The sequence below is a fragment of the Sus scrofa genome, chromosome 7, assembly GCF_054392235.1.
Source record: "Sus scrofa isolate SSC_HxYL_T2T_F1_AM1 chromosome 7, Sscrofa_HxYL_maternal_Yorkshire_Landrace_v2.0, whole genome shotgun sequence".
Lineage (NCBI taxonomy): Eukaryota > Metazoa > Chordata > Mammalia > Artiodactyla > Suidae > Sus > Sus scrofa.
Window position 1 is genome coordinate 17,550,400 of NC_139389.1, and position 26,261 is coordinate 17,576,660.

Genomic DNA, 26,261 nt, shown 5'->3' on the forward strand with positions numbered 1-26,261 from the left:
TCTATTGTAACTGCTCTTTGACTTGGGGAAACTCATTTTCACTTCTCTAGGTCTAAGTCTCCTCAAGTATAAAAGGAAATTAAACTATAAATCCTTTACATTTCCAAAGATTGTGCAAATCTCTGTATAAAACGTAATCCCAAACCGAGATTTTGTGTGTGGCTTTCTCAAGAAGAAAATTATTGATTTGTTGTGCTTCTTCCCTGTTTGAATCTTTTATACTCCTCATTATCTGCTCTATCTCACAGTATAGTTGCCTAGCTTAGCTTTTGGAAGAAAAAATCCTTGGTGGAAATCATAACTCTACTGTTATGGAATGCTAGCTTACCTCTTTGGTCTTCCAGTGAAAAGCCTGAGTTGTAGTCAATGCACTCCAGTAAGAGAAATTATTTCCACATGTCAGTATGTCACCTTGAAGAGCTTTACCACTTTAAAAATGATTCTTGAGGTATACAAAAGAGGCGTAATTTACATACTTTTGTTTCCTGCAACAGTGGTTTTCCAAATAACGCGTTTGTCAGTCTCTCTTTGCCTGAAGCTGAATAGAATGCATCCTCTCTTTGAAAGAGGAAATTAACAATGCATTAGGGAACTTTTATTTAGAAAAGCAGTTCATATTCAGTCCAGTCGTCATCTAATCCAAGATATTAATATCACCCGAGGACCATAGTCCCTAGGCGTGTGGGATCCCCATATAAACTGTCATTAACATCCACTTGACCATCACTCATTTAATATGTGCTCTGTACAAAGGAATATAAAGGAAAACAACTTCTCTGAGATTAAGTTTCTTCATCTCTAAAATATTGTTTATAGTTACAGTATTTACCTCAAAGAGAAATATGAGACAGTGTGTGTAAAATACCACTTTCTGGCATGGTTGAGATATTCCGCAAACAGTAACGTTAGTGCAGCAGGTAGAATTCTTGTTACCCTGAAGGAACTGAATTTAAGTAATGGGAATTGGTGTTGTCCCAGTAACTGACTATAACATCTGCTAGAATGTGATCAGTGAGATAAAAATGGTGGGAAAAAATTAGGAAGCAGCAAGAAGGAGGAAGGTGATTTTATCTAGAAAAATTAGCTAACAATTTGTCCAGGAGGGGACATTTTTCTTGGGCCTTAGAAGAGAGGTTAGGTGTTCATGCAGTGGAAGGATATTTGTCTTGTAGACTCTCCTTAAAGGATCAGCCATAATCGAGATAAGAGGGCTAAGAAATTGAACTTCTCTGATAAGGTATCATAATCCTACGGTAAGGAGGAGTCTCAAGTGGCAGATTCAGAGCCCTCTCCCTTGTTCTATCCTATCCAGCCTTTTGGTCAATGACTTATCACATTATCATATATCATGAAAGTGGGAGTGTTAGTGTATGTTGAATAAAAGATTGCAAATCCAGTGGTTTCAATCTAATAATTAAAAGCAAATGCATTTACAGTTCTACAATTATGTGCAAATAATCAGGCATAAGAGTTTGGGTAAAAAAATCCCCACTGATTTTAGTCAACTGTAAGTTGTAAGAGGTAGCATCTAAAAATTCATTGAGATTTTACTCTGCAGGAATAAAATTATTTTACTCAAAAGACATGTAATGCAGACCTGCTGTCACTGTAGCAGCCCTGGCTTGGGAACTTCTGCATGCCATGGTTGTGGCCAAAAAAATGACCTTTTGGATGTGAAGAACTGACAGTAGTGAAGAGTACACATGTGGACATTGTAATCCGAGGGCTGGAATTTTAATAGAAAAGCAGAAAAGAAATGAATTTCATAGTTCAATGTTGTACTACAATTGTGACAAATGCCTGAGAGGGAAAAGCACATGGCCACATGTGCACATGACAAGGAGTCTTGAGCTGTGTCAAGGTCAGGAAAGGCTTCTTCAAGGAACTGATCTTTACTGACATCTGAAAGATGTTTGGGAAATAATCAGGTAAAGTAGACAGACTGAGACTTCCAGGTAAAGGAAACAGCACTTGTAAAGACCTTTAGCAAAAAACGAGAATATAGAGAAGAAAAGGCCTGCAAGAATTGAACCTTAAAGGAATTTATTTTAGTGGGTAAGACTTGGGATAACTAGACAACTAACAGAAGGTGGAATGTGCTCAGCACTGCAAAAGATAAGAATAAATTTTTGCAGAATATAGGAGATATTTCCATTTCCCTGGTGGAGATTCATCAAGAAAATGACATTTCAGAGTTCCCTTGTGGCTCAGAGGTAGTGAACCTAACTAGTATACATGAAGATGTGGGTTCAATCCCCAGCCTTGCTCAATGGGTTAAGTATCCAGCATTGCTGTGGGCTGTGGTGTAGGTTGCAGACACGGCTCAGATCCCGCATTGCTGTGGCTGTGGCTGTGGCTGTGGCTGGCAGCTGCAGTTCTGATTTGACCCCTAGCCTGGGAATTTCCATGTGTTGCATGTGCAGCCCTAAAAAAGCGCACACACACACGCACAAGAAAGCAAAAAGAAACTGACATTTCACTTGCTCTCTAAAGAAAGATCAGGTTTTGGCAGGTGGCGCAAAGGTGTTCTCAATATACAAACATTGGTCAGAGGAGGATAAGAGAGCAGTCATTTAAACTGTTAAACAGAGGCACAAGGAAAGTCAGGAGAATGTGAGACCATAGGGATAAAAGGAAGACAGTATTACAAAGAGAGAGGGATCACAATTCAGAACAATTTAACAGCATTCAAATGATAGGAGGACTTCATATTTATACCCACCGCATTGATTGAACTGGAAGTTATTGGTGCATGAGTAGTTGAAGTTCTGACTAAAAAGTGAGGAAATCGAGATTCCAGGAGATCGCAAAATTGTGGGATTCAAATGGCAGGATCCTTGTGATGTGTAGTAGTCGTGTAGTAGTTATACAGAAATTAATTTCAGTTGTTGCATGAATGAATATTTGGGAAAAGAAAGGTTAATTATACTAGAAATAGGACAAGACTTTGGGGGAAAAAAGAGTTGAGATGATACTCTGGTTCTAGTAAATTACTAACTTTGTGACCTTGGGCAAGTCTTTTATCTAACCACTCTGAGCCCTAGTTTCTTCACATCTAAAATGAGGATAATGATAATTGATCTTAGTTCTCTAGAGTGTTGGGGAAGGAAGAAATTTTGCATGAATGTGTCTTATAGACTCTGCCGTTCTTACATAATAGACGGTAATATTTAAATATTAGAAGGTTTAGAAGCTATGTCAGAGACTGACTCAGTGACCTGCTCGTCTTAAACTACACTTCCCAATGGCCCTTGCAATGACACAGTCATGTGTCTTAGTCTGAGCCAGTGACAATGACCACAGGTGAAGTGCACCATTCCCAGGACTCAGCCATTGGAACCTCCCTCAAGGGTCCTTTATGTGCCTTCTGTTTCTGCTGGCTTGATGCACATGGGGGGGAGGGGCTTGGAAGATGTGTACTGATGTGTGTACACACAGTCACTACCAAGTTGGAAGATAATTTGGCAGTAGCTTCAGAATTTGAACATTCTCATACTCCACAATCTTGCTATTGTACTCCTAAGTATATTTACTCTAGAGATACTTGCACATGTGCTTTGGGAGACGTATATGAGTGGGTGTATTGCTTATGCTAATTTCAAACTGAAAACAGTCCGAATGTCCATCCACAGAAGAATGGAGAAAACAATTTCTATTCACAGAAAGATGAAATAACAGTGAAAATGAATCCCTAATATCTACAGGATATTTCATAGATGAGAGTAAGAGACGTAATGGTAAGTGAAAAAGTCACAAAGAAAAGGATATAATAAAATGTGAGAAAATTAAAAAAATGAAAAGGCAAAAAGGCAGGAACGAAGAATATATTTTTCAGCAGCATATGCCTTTATGATATTATTAAAGTGGAAGAGAATCATGTAAGTTTTGCCAGAATGATCCTTCAGACAATGCCCTTGGTATTTGTTGTGTTAGGAGCTCCCGTTGTGGCTCAGTGGTAACAAACCCGACTAGCATCCATGAGGACGTGGGTTGGATCCCTGCTCTTGTTGAGTGGGTTAAGGATCTGGCATTGCTGTGAGCTGTGGTGCAGGTCGAAGATGCGGCTTGGATCCTCTGTTGCTGTGGCTGTGGTATAGGCCGGCAGCTGAAGCTCTGATTTGACCCCTAGCTTGGGAACCTCCATGTGCTACCAGTGCGGCCCTAGGAAGACCAATAAATAAATAAATAAGTACAGGGGCAGCTGCCAGGCTATTGGTAATGTTGTAGTTCTTAGGTGGGTTTTATTAGCTTTTATTTTATAGTACGCTTTACAACCTGCATACATGTTACCTTCTTTCTATTTTAAGTACCAAATGCTATGTTTCCTTCAAATATTGTGGATGAAAAAAGCTTTTAAATAGAAGAAAAACTGAAGGGCCAATTTAGAAAGTCCAAGAGAACATGGGACCTCTGATTCTATTTTTGAGTTTCTGCAAAATGGGATGTTAATTATCACTTTTTAATAGAAGATTGTGACTCTGACCAAAAAAAAAGAAAATTATTAAAAGAATTTGAAGGGCAAGCTTTGCCAAGCTGAAGAGAATAATTCTCTCTCTTTCCTAGGGACCTCAGATCAAATTTCAACAACGTAGAAAAAACACATTTATTCTGCTCTCTTTTTCTCTCTTTTATTCGGTTTTATGCCTGGAACAAAGATACCATAGCTTCTCTTCGAAAGACTTCCATGTGAGTTTGAAAGAGTGGAGAATTCGGAACATGCTGTCGTTGAGATAAAAACTCTCAAGTTTATTCAAAATGCTCCTCAATTGGACCCAGATCCCAGACCGCCGGGGTGGGATTCATTCATCTCTAGCTGGAACTAGGGGTGTTTTTTTTGCCCTTTTCCAGAAGACCAGGAGATTCATTTTAAAAAGACGCTGCCGCTGCTTTTTTCACATCACAAAAGAATTAATGTTCACGCAGGCCTTTGAAGATGTGGTGTCACGCATGTGCTATTATTAATAATAAACTACAGATCTGCTTCACACCATCTGAAAAACAGGGCTGTGTCCCCATGAAAGGACTTTTATTTCCACCAGTTCTCCATTATGTTTAGTCCAGATCCAGCTCAGCCTCAGACTGGGGCTGGTCCCAGAAAGTGGGGAAAGAAAGGAAGCAGCTGGAGGGAAATAAGAACAGCACATACCGCCCCATACATTGAAAAAATACAAGTAGAAAGAAAACCTTTATAACCATTAGAGATCAGTGCCACCTGCTGCAAGCATTTCAGCGAGAATGTGGGTTGAGACACAGCACCTAAGACAGGGCTTAAAGGAGGCGTTATCTTTGATTCTTTTTGCCTCCTGGAAGGTAAACATTCCCAGGTTCCTGAGCCTGCTGGGACAGGAAAGAAGGCGCTGATGGCAATCAGCTGTTAGCCTCGCCTTCTATATTTGCTTATTGCTTCAAATGGTTCTTTCTCTTCTTTTCTGAAACCACTCAGATCATTCCTCTGGTAGCTTTTTGTGTTTACAAGCTCCCTTAACATGCCTGGGTTTGGAGGCGATTGTAAATAACAGTCCAGTAAAGACTCCAAGACAGGGTCCATTTGGAGAGGCCAGTGCAAACACACAGAGCTGGAGACACAGAGAATGGCTTCTGTGGGCTCCTCCAACAACAGGCACACCCGCTGACAACAGCAGCCCGAGAAGGAGCAAATTTGAGAGCCGGGGCTGTTATTTTTGTTGGAAAAAATCCTTGCACCTGTCTTTGGTGGCACGATTCTCATTCCCCTGGTTTCAGCCTCCCCTTGGCTCTGCTTGTTCTGGAGCTGGTTACTCAAAATGAACTCCAACCTTATTTCTGAATGACAAGGGTGTACCGAAGGGGAAAGTGTTTCTTGCTCCATTTCAGGTCCCAACACTGAAGGTGTTTGTACATGGAAAAGGGAGCTGGAGAGAGAAAGAAAAAGAGAGAGAGGGAGGGAGGAGAGGAAAAAAAAAAAAAGGCAAACATACAAAACTCAAGGAAATCAAGACCATGCTGTGCAGAATTGTTACAGCTGTTTCTGTTTTTATTGGCCCGCTCTTCTGGCTTCACTTTTTCAGCAACTGCGGTTCATATGAGCAGGAAGGCATCCAGCATGGCCGGGCTGCACAGAGGTGGGAGGGGTAGGACAGAGAAGGGACAGACAGGGGAAGGGCAGGAGTAGGGGCGGGGGGTGGGGGGGAGTGGGAAAGTGGGGGGCTTTGGAATTGTGTACAGCACTTGCTTGGAGGGTTTACACATCAAAGCATTTCTTTTTGATAGTTTTGTGGAAGCCTCAGCAATAGAATTCAGATGCACTTGATGGAAAGCTCCTAAAAGCATCCCATCTCCCTGGCTGGCTCAGATTAGTGGTCCGTTGAAGGCATTGTACTAGCCCTGGAAATGACGTTCAGACATCTCCGAGGAAATAAAGTGTCAGGACACATCCCTTTCCCAGTCTCTCCCCGACTGTGATTCACCTAGACCGTTGCACAGGGCTGAACATATGGAGAGTGCATATTTTCCCTGGGGGCCTCTATTTCTCACGGTTACAAATGGAATGAGCTGTATGCCTGCTCACTGACCCTATGAGGATATTGGCAGCTGGGATACAGAGCCTTAGGGCTTGGGGTAAGCTGCTCACCCACCTTGATCCCCTGCACAGCAGCTGGAAAGGGAGCTAGAAAAAAGGCATATGGAAAAGCCCGCAATCTCGCTCCACCACTCTCTTTCTTAAAACTTCCTATTAAATTGGTGATTTAAATGACATTTTTAGGGTTTATAAAATTGCTTAAACTGGAGTTCTTGAATTTGATACTGTTCTTAATCACCCTTGCCCTAACACACGCGCACACACACACACACACACACACTCACACACACTCACACATGCTCCTAATTAAATGAATTCTACAAACCCTAAGGAAATATTATTATAAAATACTGTGTCCACAAACGAGAGCAAGTGGGCAGGAGAACTGGTAGGTAAGGACCAGAACAAGGGGAAAAACATATTTATTATACTTATATTTGGCTGGCAGTTATGGCAAAAGGGAAAATATAATGAAAAGTTGATTAACAAAAATACTCTACATCTGGTGATGAAATATGTGTACTCTCACACTGAAAAAAAAAAAAAATCCAAGCCAATGAGCACAGCTGCAGAATGAGAGGCAAGGCCTGGGTCCAGTGCCATGTATTGGTTCTGTTTAAGAGATTTATGTGGTTTTTCTAGACTTTGGACTTATTTGGCCATGGGGGTGGGGGGACATCACAACCTATATGGCTCTATGTTTTCATCAAAAAATGGAGCTGGCCTTAATTAAAGGTTGCAAAACACTGAGACTATAAACCACAGGTAATTGCAAGCATTAAATCTAATAACATAATTCGGTGTTGAAGGTTGTGTCTTGGTCATTTTGTTTTTTGAATGCAGGAAAGTACTCCTTCAAAGCTCATTTTATTTACCAAGGAAGTCATTGAATAACCTGAAAAAAAATGGTGATTTGGACTAATGTTGTTTTGAACCATTATGTATTTTGAGATGTCCCATGCTTTTTCTGCATTTTCTCTTATCGTTACCTCTATTCATTATACCTTTTTTAACAATGCATCATTACTAACAAATCTTAAATTTGTTTAAAACTCGTCAATTGAGACAGTATGGGGTTAATGTAGAGTGAGGCTGGCTGGGTTTTGTTTGCTTGTTTGTATGTTTGTTTTATGGCTATGCCCACAGCATGTGGAGGTTCCCAGGGTAGGGATCGAACCTGCGCTGTAGCTGTTATCAGAGCTGCAGCAATGACAATGCCAGATCTGTAACCTGCTGAACCACCAGGAAACTCCAAAGCTGGCTGATGTTGAAAGGCTTACTAATCTCTTTAAACTGGAACATGAGTGATTTCAAGAATTAGCAATACCTAGAGAAAGCTATTCTCTTGCTGTAAAGATTGAAATCGTTCCTTGTGAAAAATAGAAAACGCACCATATTTCCTATTTGGCACTGACACGTGAAGTTTGGGAAAATGAGTAGCTCTACTCACCCCAGCCCGACTCAGTGTAAGGCGGGTAATTTTTTTTCCCTTGGACTTTGGCTGAAAATGGGTCGATAGTGCTGGTCCTCAAATAAAGTCAGTGTATTTGAGGTTTGGAAACATACAGAATGTCTCTCCTTGGAGAACATTCTCCCTTTGTGCATCTGTTAGCTGTTATTACAAATTTGAGATACCATTAATCAGTAGCATCCTTTATCAATGAAGAGTAGATTTTTGCTTATTAAGTTTCAGCCAGGCACCCCCATCAGTTGGCGAACATTAAACCTCACTTGCAAAAACATGTTTCTGCTATTATCCTTACAGAAGGCTGTGTGTTCACACACATGCACAATTATGAGACTGAACACTCCCTTCTTCTTTGGGTTGCTCTTTGATCTTTTGTTGTTTTGCTTGCATCCATATGGAAATGTTACCAACCAGTGGGCAATTCCATTCCATTTGATTCTTCATCCAGAGTCTTCCCTCCCTTTTGTTTCTTATTTGTGTTGGGCTCCAGAGTGATGCCAATATTTTAAAGGTAAAAACCTCTTCGGGTTCCAAAGCTCAATTTCTTTAAGTCACCATCAAAGCTTATACTTAGATTTACCTGTTTATGCTCAGGTTTTCTGGATAGGCAATGACAACTAGGCCACCTCAAGAGAAACAGAGTTTTCTTTCGAGACCAAGGAGACCTATCAGATTAGGTAGGTTGGTCACAAGTACTGTCAGTGCGGTGCTCTCTGCTGATCTCATTCTGGTCTTTACCAAGTGGGAGTATGTATAATACTCATGCAGGCATGACTTCATCCAAAGAAAATTTACTGAACATTTTCACACCCTAAAAAAGCTCCGTTTGTGGATGGAGGTTTACATCCATTCTGAAATTTTCTTCCTATCCAGGGTACCCAATAACTCTAGTCCTAGAAATCCCTCCTTTTATTATACTGGAAAATATCAAAGATCTAAGAGTACAGAAGTGCTTACTTATTTTCTTTCTTTCTCTTTCTTTCTCTCTCTTTCTTTCTTTCTTTCTTTCTTTCTTTCTTTCTTTCTTTCTTTCTTCCTTCCTTCCTTCCTTCCTTCCTTTCTTTCTTTCTTTAAGTCTTCGAAGCTCCTTCCTTGGAGAGATTAAATAAAGTCACTGCTTTCCCACTTCCCAAGTCTATCTCCACACATCAAACAAATGAAAATCCTTCCAAAACTCTTCTCCCTTCATGAAGCCCACGCTCAAATATGCTGTTTTATGTGGGTCGACCAAAGCCTTTTTCTGATTTTCCTCCCCATCTGTTCTTTGAATAAACATACATCCTAAAGAGCAGGAGGACTTAAAGGATCAAATTTGGTTCCTGTATTTGGAATTGTTTTCAAAAGACCACACTGCACTTGGCTATTCGGTCAAATTAGGTTCCGTTTGCTTCTAATAGCACTTAATTACCTCCCACACGCTTCTCAGACTCTTCCACTTCTTAGTCTGCACAACTTGGCTCTTATGATGTCCAAAAAATTTTTATTTTTTCCTAATCAAGGGTGTGAGCTGGTCAAATTGCTGCCATTGGCTATGTCTCCCCCAGACCAAAGCCACCAGTCTTTTCAGGTGACCAGCTTGGCTACACTTGGTGGGAATTGTAGAAACCAAATCATCAGAGATAATCAGTTGGTTTTTAACTTTTTAAGTTGTTTTGTTGTCATGGACATGGTGCTTCAATTTCTTTCTTTTATAAAAATGAATACACTAAACCATGTGCACTGATGAATCTCTGAAAGTACAACCCCAAGTACCAAATACTCAGAACAGATTATCTTATAGTATCTTCAAGGTGGAATTTGGTTGTCCCGATTAATTAACTTTTTTTTTTTCTCCAGGTTGGGGAGGGGGAATAAAGCACTTCTGTGGTGTGTAATGCATGTATTCAGTTTTCATTATTTCCAGCTTAAAACCTCTTAAGAGGTTGCAAATATGTTTGTTAATCTGAATTGAATTCCAGTGGCATAACGCACAAAAGACTAGTTCTTTTTATTAACAATTTAGTTGAAACCTGGGCTTGGCAAATATATTTTTTGTTTTTTTTACCCCCAAGGGCCAAATAGTAAATGATTTTGGCTTTGTAGACCAAGAGCAAAATTGAAGATACTATTTAGGTAATTATATGACCAGAGAGAAAATCTCTTGCCCCACTGCAAGTCCTGGTTTTCTGCACTTGGGTTCTCCTGGGCGGTGGGCACACTGCTCACAGCTATTGTTTGCTGAAGACATTTTCCAGTTCCGGCGGGGGGGCGGGGGGGGAGGGGCTAATGGGTTGGAAGGAGTGTGTGAGGCTCAGGGAGTGGGGAGGGAGCAGTATGGATGGGCACCAGCTAGAGGGCAAGCATTCCTAGCAGAAGGGGGAACTGGGGTAGAACCCTAGCTTAGCCTCTGGTTCACAGTGTTGGTACACAGAACTAGTGCCTCAGGGCCACACACAAATAAGCTTTGGTCAGGATTCGGTCTCCTGGCTGTAGTTTGCCAATTTTTGGTTATAAACAAATACCCAGATACTAATGACTCTCAATTGCACATCTCTGGTCTGAGCTCCAGCTATCTGTCATACATTTCCTCTTAGCTACTTGGCAGGCACTTTAAAGAAAGGATATTCCAAACTGAATGCATTATTACCTTCTTCCCTCTGTGCCCTCTTTCTGTAAATAGTGCCACTACTCACCAGTTGCCCAACTCAGGCACCATGTGTTCATTTTCAGCGCCTTTCCTTCAACTTCCTATTCCTTGTGCCACATAGCAGCTGGTCTGGAAGCAAGGCAAAGTCAGGATCAGACCTAGCTTATATTTAAATTTCAAACTCTCTGTAGAGTGCCTGGCACACTGTATGTTTTTAAAAATTGGTTGTTGAATTAACCTCTCAATCACCAAACTCAGTCAATTTTTTTTTCTTTCCTTCTTTTTTTTTTTTGTAGGGCCACACCCATGGCATATGGAAATTCCCAGGCGAGGGGCTGAATTTGAACTGGAGTTGCAGCTGCTGGCCTGTACCACTACCACAGCAATGTGGGATCCAAGTCAAGTGTGTGACCTACTCTGCAGCTCATGGCAACACTGGATCTTTAACCCACGGAGCGGGGCAAGGGATTGAACCCATGTCCTCAGGGATACTAGTTGGATTTGTTACTACTGAGCCACAGTGGGAATTCCAAACTCAGTTGACTCTTATTTCATTTCTCTGTCCAAAACTCTTCCATGGTTTTCCATTGGATAGGAAATATAAAATATTTGGCAGGTCATGTAAAACTGTGACTTTGTCTACCCTAAAGACTGACCATATTACATAAAATGTACCAACATCGCTCACGCTTAATATGCCTATCTAGGCAGGGTCATTTCCTCTGCCTGAAGGACCCTTTCCAATGATTTTTGTGGATGTGACCCCCTTATAATCTGCAGAAAAGCTCCCCAGGTACCTGCCTGTTCATTAGGAGTTTGTGCTCAATGCTCCAGGTTTTCCTGTCTTTCTCACGACTCCGTCAATGCCAAGCTTGTTTGCCAAGTGCACTTAGCCCTTTCCAGATTATAAACAGCACAGAGGGAAGAATATATTTATCTATATTTCCTGGTATCTTAGTTTGGCACTTGGACCATAGCAGACAAGAAATGATCATCCCCCTGAACTAAACGTGACCCCTCGGTGTAACTGAGAAGCCTCAGAACACTTTTTGCATTCATGCAGACCTAAGGGGGCCTTTTTGAAGTTATTTCTAAAATGGAAACAAGCTCACAGATTTTAAACTTATGGTTACTAAAGGGAAAACATGATGGTTGGGAGGGATAAATTAGAAGGGCGGGAATAACATATAAACACTACTATATGAAAGATACATAACTAGGAGTTCCTGTGGTGGCTCAGCAGAAACGAATCTGACTGGCATCCCTGAGGACCCAGGTTTGATCCTGGTCTTGATCAGTGGGTTAAGGATCCGGCATTGCTCTGAGCTGTGGTGTACGCTGCAGATATAGCTTGGATCTGGTGTTGCTGTGGCTGTGGTGTAGGCTGGTGGCTACAGATCTGATTCGATCCCTTACCTGAGAACCTCCATGTGCTGTGGGTGCAGCCCTAAAAAAAAGAAAAAAAAAAAAAAGATCAGAAGGACATCCATGATTTGATTATGCACCACATGACTCTCTGCCCTCACCTTGTGTTTAAAGTATCCATCAATAGATGAATGGATAAAAAAAAAAAAAGAGTGACATATATAATGGAATACTACTCAGCCATAAAAAATAATGAAATTTTACCATTTGCAGCAGCATGGATGGATTTGGGGGGCATTGTACTAAAGGGATATAAATTAGGCAAAGAAAGGCAAATACTGTATGATATCCCATATATATGGAATCTAAAAAATACACCAGTAAATTAAAAAGAAAGAAGCAGGCCCACAGATATAGAGAACAAACTAGTGGTTATCAATGGGGTGAGGGTGGAGGGAGGGGCAAGCTGGGGTTAGGAATACAAGGGGACTATTATAAGATGATATGAAATTGTGTGTGAAACTTTTGAAAATTGTATAGCACTATAGAATTCAAAGAATATTTCATTTGATAAAAGTAAATAAAATTTAAAAACAGAACAAAACAAAAAACCCTCCCCTGAAAGCTGTCAGGGAGTTTGAGTCTTTTGAGCAGGAACTGCACATCCTCCTTGCTGGCCACACATTGGCTGCCTTGTGAAATGCTGTACTTTTCCACAACCTGCTGTCCGTAGATTGGCTTTGCTGCACGTTAGGGAAGCAGACACAGGTTTGGTTCAGTGACAGGAGACAACTGCAGTTAGTCTGTATCAGGGATTGTTTTGTGTGCTGTTAAGAAGCTGGCAGGAGAGAAAGAGAAGGATAGTTCTTCTTCCGGGTAGGACACCCCCCCATCCCACTCCCACCCCCGGTGCCCTGGAATTGCTTTGCATACAAAGCAAGGAAATTGCACTTATCAGTTACCTGGACAAAAAGAAGCTGAGTCTAGCCAGGCCCAGCCATTTGTGGACAACACTGAGACACTGAGGTGTAAATTTTTTCTTCTTTGAGTCAATGCAAGAATGTGCAAATGCCTAAGCTAAGAAAACTCTAGAATGATCTTTGTAATCAGTGGTTGCAATGCTTTCCATGTGCCTGTCAAATAAAACAATCAAATGACAACAAAATCAAGCAGTCTACTACTTTATTTCTCTCCTTTTTGAAGTCTGGGTAGGTAAAGAATTACACAGAGGCAAAACTATGCGGGATAAACAGTCATATCGCTGAACTAATTTAGAAAATCTGCAGCAAGGCCTGGTGGCAGTGACATCAGGAGAGAATGTATTGGCTGTTATTGCTTGGATATAAGCATTATGTTGTTTAATGCATCCATCATATAATTAGATGTCGTTTAGAATCTCTCCAGCAGACATTGATGATTGCAATATAATGACAAAAGAGAGATGGTAGAGGGAAGATTACAGACTATTGGAGGAAGTTGCTTCTTTGAATTTAATAAGGAATTGAAAAAGTTACCTGAGGATGCTGTATTCAGACTTTCCAGTTATATTCTTTCTTCATCTATGATGGCCTGGAAATTAGATGAATTTGAATTATTACTATAAAGGAGGAAAAATTACAAAATTGAGCGCTTGGAAAATATCTATTTTACTTCTTTCTCCTCTACTTTCCTTTCACCCTAGTAAAAAAGGATGAAGTTTTCCAAAAGTCCCACTTGCAAATGATGTAGAGATAGTAAGCAATAATCACCTTCCAACCCCCAAATAATGCAATTAATTCACCAAAACCTGTGACTCATTAACATCTTTGAAAAGAAAGTTTTGCAACCCAACAGGGCCCTGTGGGGCTCCTGGGCACAAAAGCCTTTAGCATCCCCCATTTCTTGGTCTTAGGAACAACCACCATAGCTTTCCCTGAGTTCCAAGGAGCAGGTTTAGACAGTTGCTGGTCAGGGAAGGAATGGGATGCAAAGAAAAGGGAGGAGCCGTTAAGCAACAATAGTGCCGTCTTGGGGCAGGATTCTGGTTCCCTCTCAAGGGATACACATAATAATATAGGCATCTTATGTACCTAAAAGAAAAGTTATATTCCTTATGCTTCTTTTAGAAACGAATACATTAAAACAGAACAGGTTAGAGTCCACCCTTGTCCTTCTCCCTGATGTAATTTCACCCTAAACACAATCACCCGTAAGCTAAAGATTAGGCACAGTTGCCTGGGGCTGAGAGACTATTAGCACATGGATATTTTTCAGGACCTTTCCTAGTTTGTTCTAACCTCTGATCATTATGCCCTTTTCGCAAGTACTGTCCTTCTAGGCACTAACCCAGAAAACCACCATCATGATCGTGCCAAGATCTCCTGATACCAGTTTTGACGACTAAGAGTCCACCAAAGAAAGAATACATGTCTGCCCCAATCCTGATTTCTATCTGAAACCCCGTTTTTTTTTCCTTTTTACTATAAAACTCCCTGAAATTCTTCCCAGTGGGGGGCACAGTCTTTAAGACATTAGCCTGCTGTGGCCCCCTTTGCCTGGCAAAGCAAGAAAGCCATCATTTTCTCCTTTACCCAGAACTCTGTCTCCGTGTTGGTATTTGGCACTGGTGGACAGAGACCGTGTTTCAGCAACACCGTCTTATGCTTTCCTATCTTCCTGTTTTCTGGAAAAGAAAATAGTACCTAATGCTTTGATCCGTAATTAATTACTAAAGAATAGATTTCATTTTTGCCCTGAAAAATGTTGATTTGGGTGGGGGGAAGTGGTGGAGATAAGGTTTTTTCCTATTTTTTCTTTTTCTGTAAGGAAAGAAATTGTCAGAAATAAATGAACCACAAAATTGTCTGTGGACAAATCAGACCTGAGGAATTAATGAGATCTTTCCAAGTAGAACTTTCTCCCAGGCCAGGTTTAGGCTTTGGGTGAAAAAAAATGTAGTTGCTTGCAGATGGAAACTGTTTCCTCTGCATGGTAAAGCAGAAAAGGATTTACCCCACAAAAGTTCCCCGGCGTCTTCCTAACAAGATGAAGTCAGCTGAAAATCACTTTGCGCAGCATGGACTGTGACTTCTGAAAGGCGTATTGAAATTAATCAGAATATTTCTGTCACATACAGTCTTTATGTTTCACAGGCAAGCATGTTCCTCGGGACCAAGTGAGGAAGAGACTGTTTGCCAACATGGGGTGCTGGTGGTCTTGGCAGGTGCCACTTACTTACAAGGTGGGCTGACGCAGGCTGAAAGCAGCTCATCTGAAAGGTTTTGTTTGTTTCCATAGCTGACATACATGATGAATGGGGCTGACAAGCTTCTGTGTTATCTACTTTCTTTATTCTAGATTATTCTGCTCTGCAGTATTTCATGCAGGCTTCCAAGACAATATGAAAGACTGAATGACCACACTGCCAAGCAGAAATTAAAGGGAACAGCCAGGAGAAATGTATCATGTGCTGGACACTACACAAACCACTGGGAAAACAGTACATGCCTTTGGGGGAGACCCCCATCGTTCTTTCTAGTCCTGGTGTTTTCATGGCTTACTTTGAGATTGAATCATACATGACCTTGGCCTTTTATTTCAGCCATGTCTATTTTTCTCATCTATTAGAGTGTCATCTTTTAAAGGTCTGGAATATCTCTAAATTTCTTCAGTCTTGCCGTGGAACTTTGTTCACGGCTCTGAAGAAAGGAGATACTAAATGGAGTTAGAGAAATTGGATCATAAAGTGAGTAACTGAAATGATGCATAAAGTCTTGCTCTGCAGCAAGAGAGTCCTAGATGTTTCTTTCACCACTGACATTTAGGTAAAGTAGTTAAGATCACTTTGCATGTTTATATGTAAGTTTTCCTTTCTTTAATTACCAGATTTTTTTATAAGTTTATTTTTTTTCCCCTGGCATCTCTAGTTTCTCTACGTCTTTTCTTTATTGAATTAATCAATTTACAGTGAGGTTTTATGTCTCTTCTCCAGTAAATTCATTCCAAATCTAAATCTGTAGCCTCAGTTGCTAGTTCCTAAATTTTTGCCATTTTCCTGTGTAGTCTGGGCTTATTTCTCAAGGATGAGATGGCAGAAATAATGCTATGTGTTCACCAAATCTCATTTGATTTTCGCCTTCCTTGGGTACTTGGCAAATCACACTTCTCAATCCCTCTGAGTTATGTGGTGGGAGAGGATGGATTCTGGCTAATAAAATGTGAAAGGAGTCAAACTGTGTCAATTCTGCACTGAGGCTGCGAAAAGCTCTTGGAGGATTTTTTGGTCAGTTTTATCCCTGCCATGGCTAATGTGGAGACCTCATGTTGAGATGAAACAGCCTCAAGATCAAAGCCACCTGGATCCCTGGTTGCTGTGTGGAGGGCACCTGCCATGGAGAATGGCCTGGCCCCAGTACCAGACTTTGCCTCTATTTTGTTAAACAACTAAGATTAATGGGTTGTTCCTTACACAGCATAAGCCCAGCCTATTCTAGCTGCTACTGAAAGGAGGCAGTAGGAGTGTTTATCTGCTTCCCTGTGAACACCTGTGTTTCATCACTAGTGATAACATGGGTTGGACATAAGAATATTTTTTAAAACAATCATCAGCTTTATTCAGGTTTGACTAGTTTGACCCACACTAATTCATGTGTGAGTATGTTTGGTTCTATGTAGTCTTGTTACATTTGTAGATTTACATGGCCACAGCTCCAGTCAAGATGCAGAATTGTTCCATCCCAAGGATCCCTCTTGCCACCCTTGCATAGCCACAGTCATCTTCCTCCCTCCCTTACTTCTTTTTAGCCATTGGTAACCACTGATCTGTTATGCATCTCTCTCTCTCTCTCTCTCTCTCTTTTTTGGTCATTTCAAGAGTGCTGTATTATGAGATCTTACAGTAAACAAGCATTTTTAAAATAGTTTTTCTCTTTTTTTTGGCAATATAATTAACTTACAGCACTGTATTAGTTCCAGCTGCACACCATAGTGATTCAGTATTTCTATATTTTACAAAAGAATCACCACACTAATAAATTTTAGTTATCAGTTGTCACTATATAAAGATATTAAAATGTTATTGACTATATTCTCCATGCTGTGCTTTTTATCCCCATGACTCATTTATTTGGTAACTGTACCAACAGCAGTCTTGAGCTGAGGATCCTAGATTTTTTGGATAGTAGACTCCTAACTTAGTATGCTAGTCTCATTCTATCAAAGGGTCAAATAGTGAGAATGAGATGTATATGGAAGACAAGGTGCCACAGAGGGGCTGGGAGGGGGGAGGGGGAAATAAGTATGTTGACGTAAGATAGTCCTGGATAAGACCGGGGCTGCCTCTTATTACCTCTGTTTATTTGAGCTCTGCTCTATAATTTACTTTCTGAGTCTTAGTTACCTCATCGCTAAAATGAAGATAATAATATCTGCTTCATAGAATTGAAGAGAGGATATGTTGCCATATGCATCATTCTTTTTTAATTTATTTTATATATATAATGATTTTTATTTTCATTAAAGCTGGTTTACAGTGATCTGTCAATTTTCTACTGTACAGCAAGGTGACCCAGTTACACATACAGGTATACATTCTTTTTTCTCACATTATCATGCTCCATCATAAGTGACTAGACATAGTTCCCAGTGCAACACAGCAGGATCTCATTGCTTATCTATTCCAAAGACAATAATCTGCATCTATTAACCCCAAGCACCCAGTCCATCCCACTCCCTCCCCCTCCCCCTTTGCAACCACAAGTCTATTCTTCAAGTCCATGATTTTCTTCTCTGTGGAAAAGTTCATTTGTGCTGTATATTAGATTCCAGATATAAGTGATATCATATGGTGTTTGTCTTTCTCTTTCTGACTTCATTCAGTATGAGAGTCTCTAGTTCCATCCATGTTACTACAAATAATATTATTTTATTATTTTTTAAGGCTGAGTAGTATTCCATTGTGTATATATACCACATCTTCTTAATCCAATCATCTGTCAATGGACATTTGGGTTGTTTCCACGTCTTGGCTGCAATGAGCATGCTGGTGTGTGTGTCTTTTTCAAGGAAAGTTTTGTCCGGATATATGCCCAAGAGTGGGATTGCTGGGTCATATGGTAGTTCTATGTTTAGTTTTCTAAGGTTACCTCCGTAGTGTTCTCTGTAGTGTTTACATTCCCACCAACAGTGCAGGAGGCTTCCCTTTTCTCCACACCCCCTCCAGCATGTGTTATTTGTGGACTTCTTAATGGTGACCTTTCTGACTGCTGTGAGGTGGTATCTTGTGGTAGTTTTGATTTGCATTTCTCTAATAATCAGTTATATTAAACATTTTTTTCATGTGCTTGTTGCCCATCTGAATATCTTCTTTGGGGAAATGTCTGTTTAGGTCTTTTGCCCATTTTTTCCATTGGGTGTTTACTTTTTTGCTGTTGAATTTTATAAGTTGTATATTCTAGAGATTAAGCCCTTGTCAGTTGTATCATTTGAAACTATTTTCTCCCATTCTGTAAGTTGTCTTTTTTTTTTCTTTTTGGTTTCCTTTACTGTGCAAAAGCTTGTCAGTTTGATTAGGTCCCATTGGTTTATTTTTACTTTTATTTCTGTTGCTTTGAGAGACTGACCTGAGAAAACATTTGTAAGGTTGATGTCAGAGAATGTTTTGCCTATGTTCTCTTCTAGGAGTGTGATGGTGTCTTGTCTTATATTTAAGTCTTTAAGCCATTTTGAGTTTATTTTTGTGCCTGCGGTGAGGGTGTGTTCTAGTGTCATTGATTTGCATGCACCTGTCCAGGTTTCCCAGTAATACCTGCCAAAAAGATTGTCTTTTCCCATTTTATGTTCTGGCCTCCTTTGTCAAAGATTAATTGACCATAGGTGTCTGGGTTTATTTGTGGGTTCTCTATTCTGTTCCATTGGTCTTTATGTCTGTTTTGGTACCAGTACCATACTGTCTTGATGACTGTGGCTTTGTAATATTGCCTGAAGTTTGGGGGAGTTATGCTTCCTGCTTGGTTTTTGTTCCTCAGAATTGCTTTTGCAATTCTGGCTCTTTTGTGGTTCCATATAAATTTTTGGATTGTTTGTTCTAGTTATGTGAAAAATGTCATGGGTCACTTGATAGGGATTGCATTGAATCTGTAGATTCATATGTGTCATTCTTAATAAAACTCATTGGATTTTGTTTTCACCGTTATCAAGCTGTGTGACCTTGAGAGAGACACTTAACTTTTATAAGCATGAGGGTTTTTCTTTTTTTTTTTCCATAGTTGTTGATATTATTGAATGGTGAGTCCATTCTAAGCCCATGTAAGTACAACAATCAGTACTTTCTTCCAACTTTACAGAAGGTACAACTGAGGCAGAGGAAAGTTAATTAAATCAGGTTCTCACAGGAAATTGGTGGTGGAGCTAGGGTTAGTAAAAGTAATATTGGTACAGAATGGTTCACCACCATTTTATGATTACCTATACTAGGTCTTGACTAGGCGTTTTACATACATTTTTCAACTTTAATAAAGACTATCATATAAAATTAATATTTGAAATTAGTACCAAAAAATCAAAGTACAAAATGACATGAGATTAAAGTAAATTGTGTCCAGTATCACACTTTTTCATCCCCATACTCACTTCTCAGAATTAAATATTTTCAATTATTTATTTATTTTTAGTCATTACATACATAAATATAAATAATGTGCTTATACCACCCTATCTCTTTTCAACAATTTTGGTGTGAAAATGTCTTCCTTTTGTGCCCATCCTTGATTTATTTATCTATATACTTATTCATTTAGTTGAAATATAGTTGATTTGCCATACTGTGTTAATTTCAGGTGTATAGCACCATGATTGAATTATATGTATCTTTCTTTTTTAGAGTATTTTCCCTTATAGCTTATTGCAAAATATTGAGTATAATTCCCTGTGCTATGAAGTAGGTCCTTGTTGGTTATCTTTTTTATTTGTTTTTAATTGAAGTATAGTTGATTTACAGTGTGTGTTAGTTTCAGGAATATAGCAGTGATTTAGTTATACATACATACATATCTATTTTTTTCAGATTCATTTCCCTTATAAGTTATTACAAAATATTGAGCTTAGTTCCCTGGGCTATACAGTAGGTCCTGGTTGGTTATCTATTTTATAGACAGTAATGTGTATATGTTAATTAGCAATACCCACTTCCCCCTACTGGGGGCTTGTGGTAAGGATTAAGGAGAATGTATGTATTTTGTGTTGACCCGCACATGCTAAATGCTCAATAAATCATGATTTCTACCATGACTTGATGAGCAGACTCATTGAGATTAACTCTACATGGTGGTATAAATGAGGGCTGGGTCTTAAAACTTGATTAAAGATGTGAGGAGTTTCTCTTATCCAGGGCTCCATGTAGAGTCAAATGGTTTCCTTTTGCTCTTTAGTGTGGCGATGAAGATTAATAAAATTTCATTATCCTTTGCTGTGTTTACTCTGTATCTTTTAATGTTTTTATAGACAGCTCTTCAATTCCATTTTGGATTCTGCATGGGGAGAAGTAAACTTTAAGTATATTCTCATCCTGAGATTATGATGTCATAAAGATAAAACCTAGTTTGGGTTTTCTTGGAATTTTCCAAGAAAACTTAGACATCATCTCTTCTTGTATTTTCACTAGTTAGTTTTTCTTTTCTTTTCTTTTTTTTTGTTTTGTGTTATAGTTGATTTACAATGTTCTGTCAATTTCTGCGATACAGCAAATTGATCGTTATGCACTGATATATATATATTCTATTTTTTCACATTATCCTCCATCATGTTCTATCACGTCACTAGTAAGTTTTTCAAATCATCCCAATCTGTTTTTACTAGAAAACATACAATAGAAATGTAAGATAGAACGTTTGTTCTCCTGAATCTGCTGCCAGCCTTTCCATTCTTGATTTGCTCCCTGTTTTTGACAGTCAGGTTCATTTGAGAAACGGAAGCACAAATATCAAGCTAGCATCTTGCATACATTGTCTTGCAGTAGTTCACAGTACAATAAACAGCTGTTAATGAGGAGTCTTAAAGCAAAGATAACTAGTTTTATGATTTACTCTATAGGACTAATTTTTTAAAAAATAAAATTTTATTGCCACTTCTATCTATCCAGCTCCTTCACATTTGTGTCTTTTAGGAGTCTTTTCTTCAAATTTTGTGAGTGATATTGGCCTACAATGGCTTGTGTTCCAGATGGATTAAGACGTAACTGGATTCTTTTAAGTCTCCACAACTACCTTTTGTGCCAGCTTCCTACACTTTAGCCTTCTACTTCTCAGGAGTTCCAATACCCTCTGGCTGTCCTGGTCTATCTGCCAGCAATCTGTTAAGAGAATCATTCTTAGTTTGTAATGACTTTATTATGCACTAAACATCTGCATGAATTTGAGCAGGTCACTCACCTCTTGGTGTAGTTCCTCATCTATAAAATAATAGCATTTGACGAGATGATGTATTCTAAGATCATTCAAGGGTGAAGATTCTGTGGCTAACCAGAAATCATGTCAAGAGCATTAGGGCTTTCAAATAGAAGACGGGAAGGAGATGATGCTGAATTTAGCCAAATAATTAAAATCTAGTAGTAGACTCTATCATAATCATCCATACATGCTTTTTGAACAAATCCCATATGCATGGCATTGTGCATTAGGGTGGAACACAAAAAAAATGCAGCAGCAGAGTTCCTGCCCTGAAGGAGTTTTCAATTCAGTAGTGAAGACATGTATCCAACTAACTTATGTTGTAGAACTAAATTAAATTAACTAATGTCGTAATGGAGTCACAGTCAGCACAGTGACTGGTTCATGACCATTTTAGTTAGCTAGAGTTTTGTTGATAATTATAATTGCTTACTGCATCAAAAATAAGAGCATTTTTAGGAGTCGAAACAATGCCTGAAATAGTTTCCAGCATTCTCTTCAGAGATTTGTGGTCTACTTGTTTATTGCAAAAAAAAACATTTTATGTGTTCTCTAGAAACACATATCCAACACATCCTCCATTTTGAACTTCCAGGAAGCCCAGGAGATGCACTCAAGATAAAAGAAAGTAATTTAATGGCTTAAAACAACCATTTCAGCTTGCTTACAGTTATGTGTGGGCCAAGGATGTAAGGACTCAGCTGGGCAGGTCATCTTTCTCCACATGAGGTCATCTGGGGTTAGAGGATCTACTTTCACTATGTTTCTTCATGAAGTGTCATATCTGGCATCTCTGTGTTCTTTGATTTATCTTTCTCCATATGGTGTCTCATTTAACAAAGTCTTCCCATGTGGTTTGAACTCCTCTTGGCAAGGTAGTCTTAGGTAGTTTTACTTTTTATGTGGTGGTTGGATTCTAAGAAGACAGGACAGAAGTACCATTTTCTCAAAGGTTAGACTCAGGAACTCACTTAACCTCACTCCCATCTTCCTCCACTGGCCAAAGCTGTCCAAAGGAACACAGGAGTTTTAGTCCATCTCTAATTTGCCACACACTCTTTGGGGCATGTGGTCTAATATGAAATCATAGTGACTTGACTTTTTTCATGTGCTCAATAGGAGGAGGAAAATTAATCCAACCAACTTTCTTAAGAGCCTTTCACTGGCTTTTTGAGTGAGATGGTTCTTTGTGTGGGTATGTGCTAAATGTTGTAGCATATTTAGTATCCCTTACCCACTTACTGCTGTACCTTACCCCTATCACTGGACAATAAAAGCACAACCTAAAATACTTTAAAACTCTCCATGGTGGAGCAGGGAGCACTCCTCCCACATGAAAACCACAGATGGTAGATTTCCTAGTGAGGTGATGATCAGGTTACTATTTGGGCTGCATTGACATGGATAATAATAAAATGACTAGTTTCTGTTCTGTTCTAATCCATGCAATTCAAAGTTCTTACTGAGTACCTAGATTCTCTGTGTTTCTATAAATGCAAGTAGTTGAAGAGATATAGGGATATATAATATGCACCTTGCCCTCAAACAGGTTATAGCATATTATTCAATCTTCAATATATAATACTTCATGCCACTATCAATTTAAAAAGGACATTTAGAAAATGCAGAAACTGCAGACAACACACACACACACTCCCCTTGGATCACACAATGCAGGTGTACCACTGCTGACACTTTGATGGCTATCATTCCAATCATTAATGCCTATTTCTATATTGAAGGATTTTATGTATGTGTATACATGTATAATAGAAACTATATAGTACTTTGTAATGCTTTATAATAGAGACATAGTATTAGAAATAGTAGTTTCTATAATAGAGACATAGTATTAGAAATAGTACATTTCTATAATGCTTTTGATAACTCTTACCAGTGAAAAACACTAGATTTTATGTTAAATACAAAACATTACTTAAATGAAGCGTTCAGCAGAACCAGAGGGTGAAATAGTGTGTTTGGGAGTGTTGGCTGGAGTTAAGTGGGAAAGATTTCATATGGAAACTGAAGCTTCATTAGGAGCTTGAAGATTGTGTAGAGTTAGGATTAACAAGGTCCTAATCAAAAACTTCATGGTAGGAATGAGCATAATATAATCCGAAGACAGTCTAGTTTATATCTGTGTTATTTTTTACCCCCTAACTTTGGTAACTACAATAATGTCTTATTAGGTTTTACTGAGTTCTGAATTTTAAAATGGTAATGCATGCAAGAGCTTTGGGGAAATTGGGAGCAGGCTTTGGTTTTTAAAATGCTCTCTTAAAGATGTCATTAAAATCACATAGTGTTCTAAATAAACCAACAGATGGAGTCAGTGACAGCTGTGATGTATTGGTCCTACATGAAATGGTAGGGTGGGAATTTCAGAAGTTGGTGAATGAGGAAATAATAAAAGACACCCTCTAAAGAATATTCATTATTCATGGTGAGATCAACTGCGGAATTTCTATTTCTTTCCTAAAGTGAGAGGAAAGAAACAAAGCCTTCTCTTACTGTTTTCAATTTACTGTTATTGTGATAAAGAAGATTAGATAGTAATTACCAACCACCTTGACAGTGAATATTATATTCAAAACAATACTAATGCATTTATTAATATTCTCATGGTATCAGTAACTGAAATTACTAATATATTAATAAAATAAAAATAATGGAAAGGAATATAAGTTACATGAGGGCAGGAACTTTATTTTGTTCTCTGTCCTAACTACTCAACAGTTACTAGTATATTGTATTGTTGAATGCCTGATTAAATGAATGAAAGATTCTACATTGAGAAGGATATCCTTCCTTATGAAAAATGGGAGGAGAAATAAATGGCGTGAGTAAAAGATAAAGGGTTACTGTTACATCAAGTGCAAAGTTTTGCCTATAAAAACTGCCTGGTAAAATGCTGTTTTTATATTCTTACAACTTGATTGAGTACAATCTACCCAATGGCAAATCCAGAAGATCTTTGTGTAAGCAAAACAACTTTGAGATTCTTGCCTGCATCTTTAGCTTATCTAGCTACAACTTATTTAAGACAAATATTAAATGTAAGTAAAGGACTATTTTGTCAAAATTTGAGAGTGTGTGATTATTCTTAAAATTCTTATAATTTTAATTTATAATTATATAAAGTAGAAAACCAGAATATGGAAGAGAAAAAATGTGTTATTTATGTACCACTTATATGGTAAATTAGATAATAAGCACTTTATAAATACTTGTTATTGAGTGAACAAATGATCTGTTTGTACTATATTAAAATGAATACTTGTCAGTTGGAAAAAAGGTTACTAAAGGCAGTTTCTAAGAGAAATAAGCATATAAAAATGGTAACTTGGGTTATTACTTGTAAACATCTTATTAAAATATAATCATTGCCAAATAACCAGGATAGAGTCATAATGACCAACAAATCTTGGTCAAATAAATAGACCAACAAATCTTGGTCAAATGGAAAAAATGTTTCTTGCCTAATTGGTAATTCTAATGCCTCACTTGATAATCACAAGGAATGTTATTCCATATGGCAGGAACCATGAGTAGAGCCACTATTCCGGCACAACAGTGGTTAAACTTTAGTGGTCAGAAGAATCAGTTGAGAAAGTTATTAAAAGTCTGATTCCTGGGCCTCAACACTACAGGATTCTCATTCAGCAAGTCTGGAATTGGTTCCTAAATCTGCATTTGCAACTTCCATTTCAGGTGTTTGTTGTGCTGGTCATCTGCAGTCTGCATCTTGAAAAATGGTTTTTGGAATGGTTGCTGCTTTGTCCCAGCTCAGAAGATTCCATCTGTGAGTAATTAATGGGCCTGGGATATTGTTATTTTGGGGGGACATTTTTGTTGTAGTTTCTGGGCATTCTTTTGGGGCTTGCCTTCCAACTAGAGTAAATTCCCTTAAAATCCCCTTTGCCTCTCTGAAGTAACTACCACTCATTCAGGACTTATGTTCAGGACTTATGTCTGAAAAATTCTTTTCTTGTGTAATCTTTACTGGGTTTTAATAACCATGTGTGATAAATAAATATATATGTACGTATGTATGTATGTATGTATCGTCCCTTTCTATGATACAGGGCAGATTAAGTTGCATTAGAATCAACTTCTTTAAAAAATTTGTAAAATTTCCCTCTGAAACCATGTGGACCTGGTGCTTTTGATAAGGGGGGAGGGAGGACTTGGTCTTTGGGCAGTTCCTCTATTCTTTTATTTGTATTTAAACTGTTTGGTTATTTTATCACTTTTAGAGTACGTTTTACATTTTTGAAAATTATATATTTCATTCATGATTTCAAAATTTTGTTTATGCAGGTTTCAGTAAGCTAGTTTCATATGCGTCCTTGAATTTCATCCATATTTATGAAGTTCCCTCTCTGTTTTTATTTTGTGATTTTTTTCATATCTCATTATTTTCCCTTCAGTTAGCTTATAGGTGAGCCATGGAGGAAATGGCAGCAAGTAATCTAAATGGAATAATTTTTTAAATTAGAAAAATAATTTAAAGTGAGTTTCCTCAAAGATGGGACAAGTAGATATAAAGACACACATGAATCTGCCATTTTCATTTCTATTAATCTTATAGTGTCCTTGACAAATAAGATTTATTTATACTTCCATGTAAGTATTATATAAATGCATTATGCATTTATGCAATACTTATATGGAAGTATAAAAGAATGCAATGCAATTCTATTTTACTACTAGTATATGCTGAATATAGACTATTTTGTTTTAACTTTTGACATTGTTAATATTGATTACATTTTGAATATCTATCAATCTATATGTAGGCATACCTCTGCGATATTG

General features: G+C 38.5%; 1 long non-coding RNA gene across 1 annotated transcript in view; it reads left to right on the forward strand.

Moving 5' to 3' along the window:
* The window catches only part of LOC100512907 (uncharacterized), a 1,315,914-nt gene that overhangs the window by 569,869 nt on the left and 719,784 nt on the right, over nucleotides 1-26,261 (forward strand). Inside the window, 1 exon segment of the long non-coding RNA NR_201444.1 lies at nucleotides 25,155-25,245. This is a non-coding gene — a long non-coding RNA (uncharacterized LOC100512907).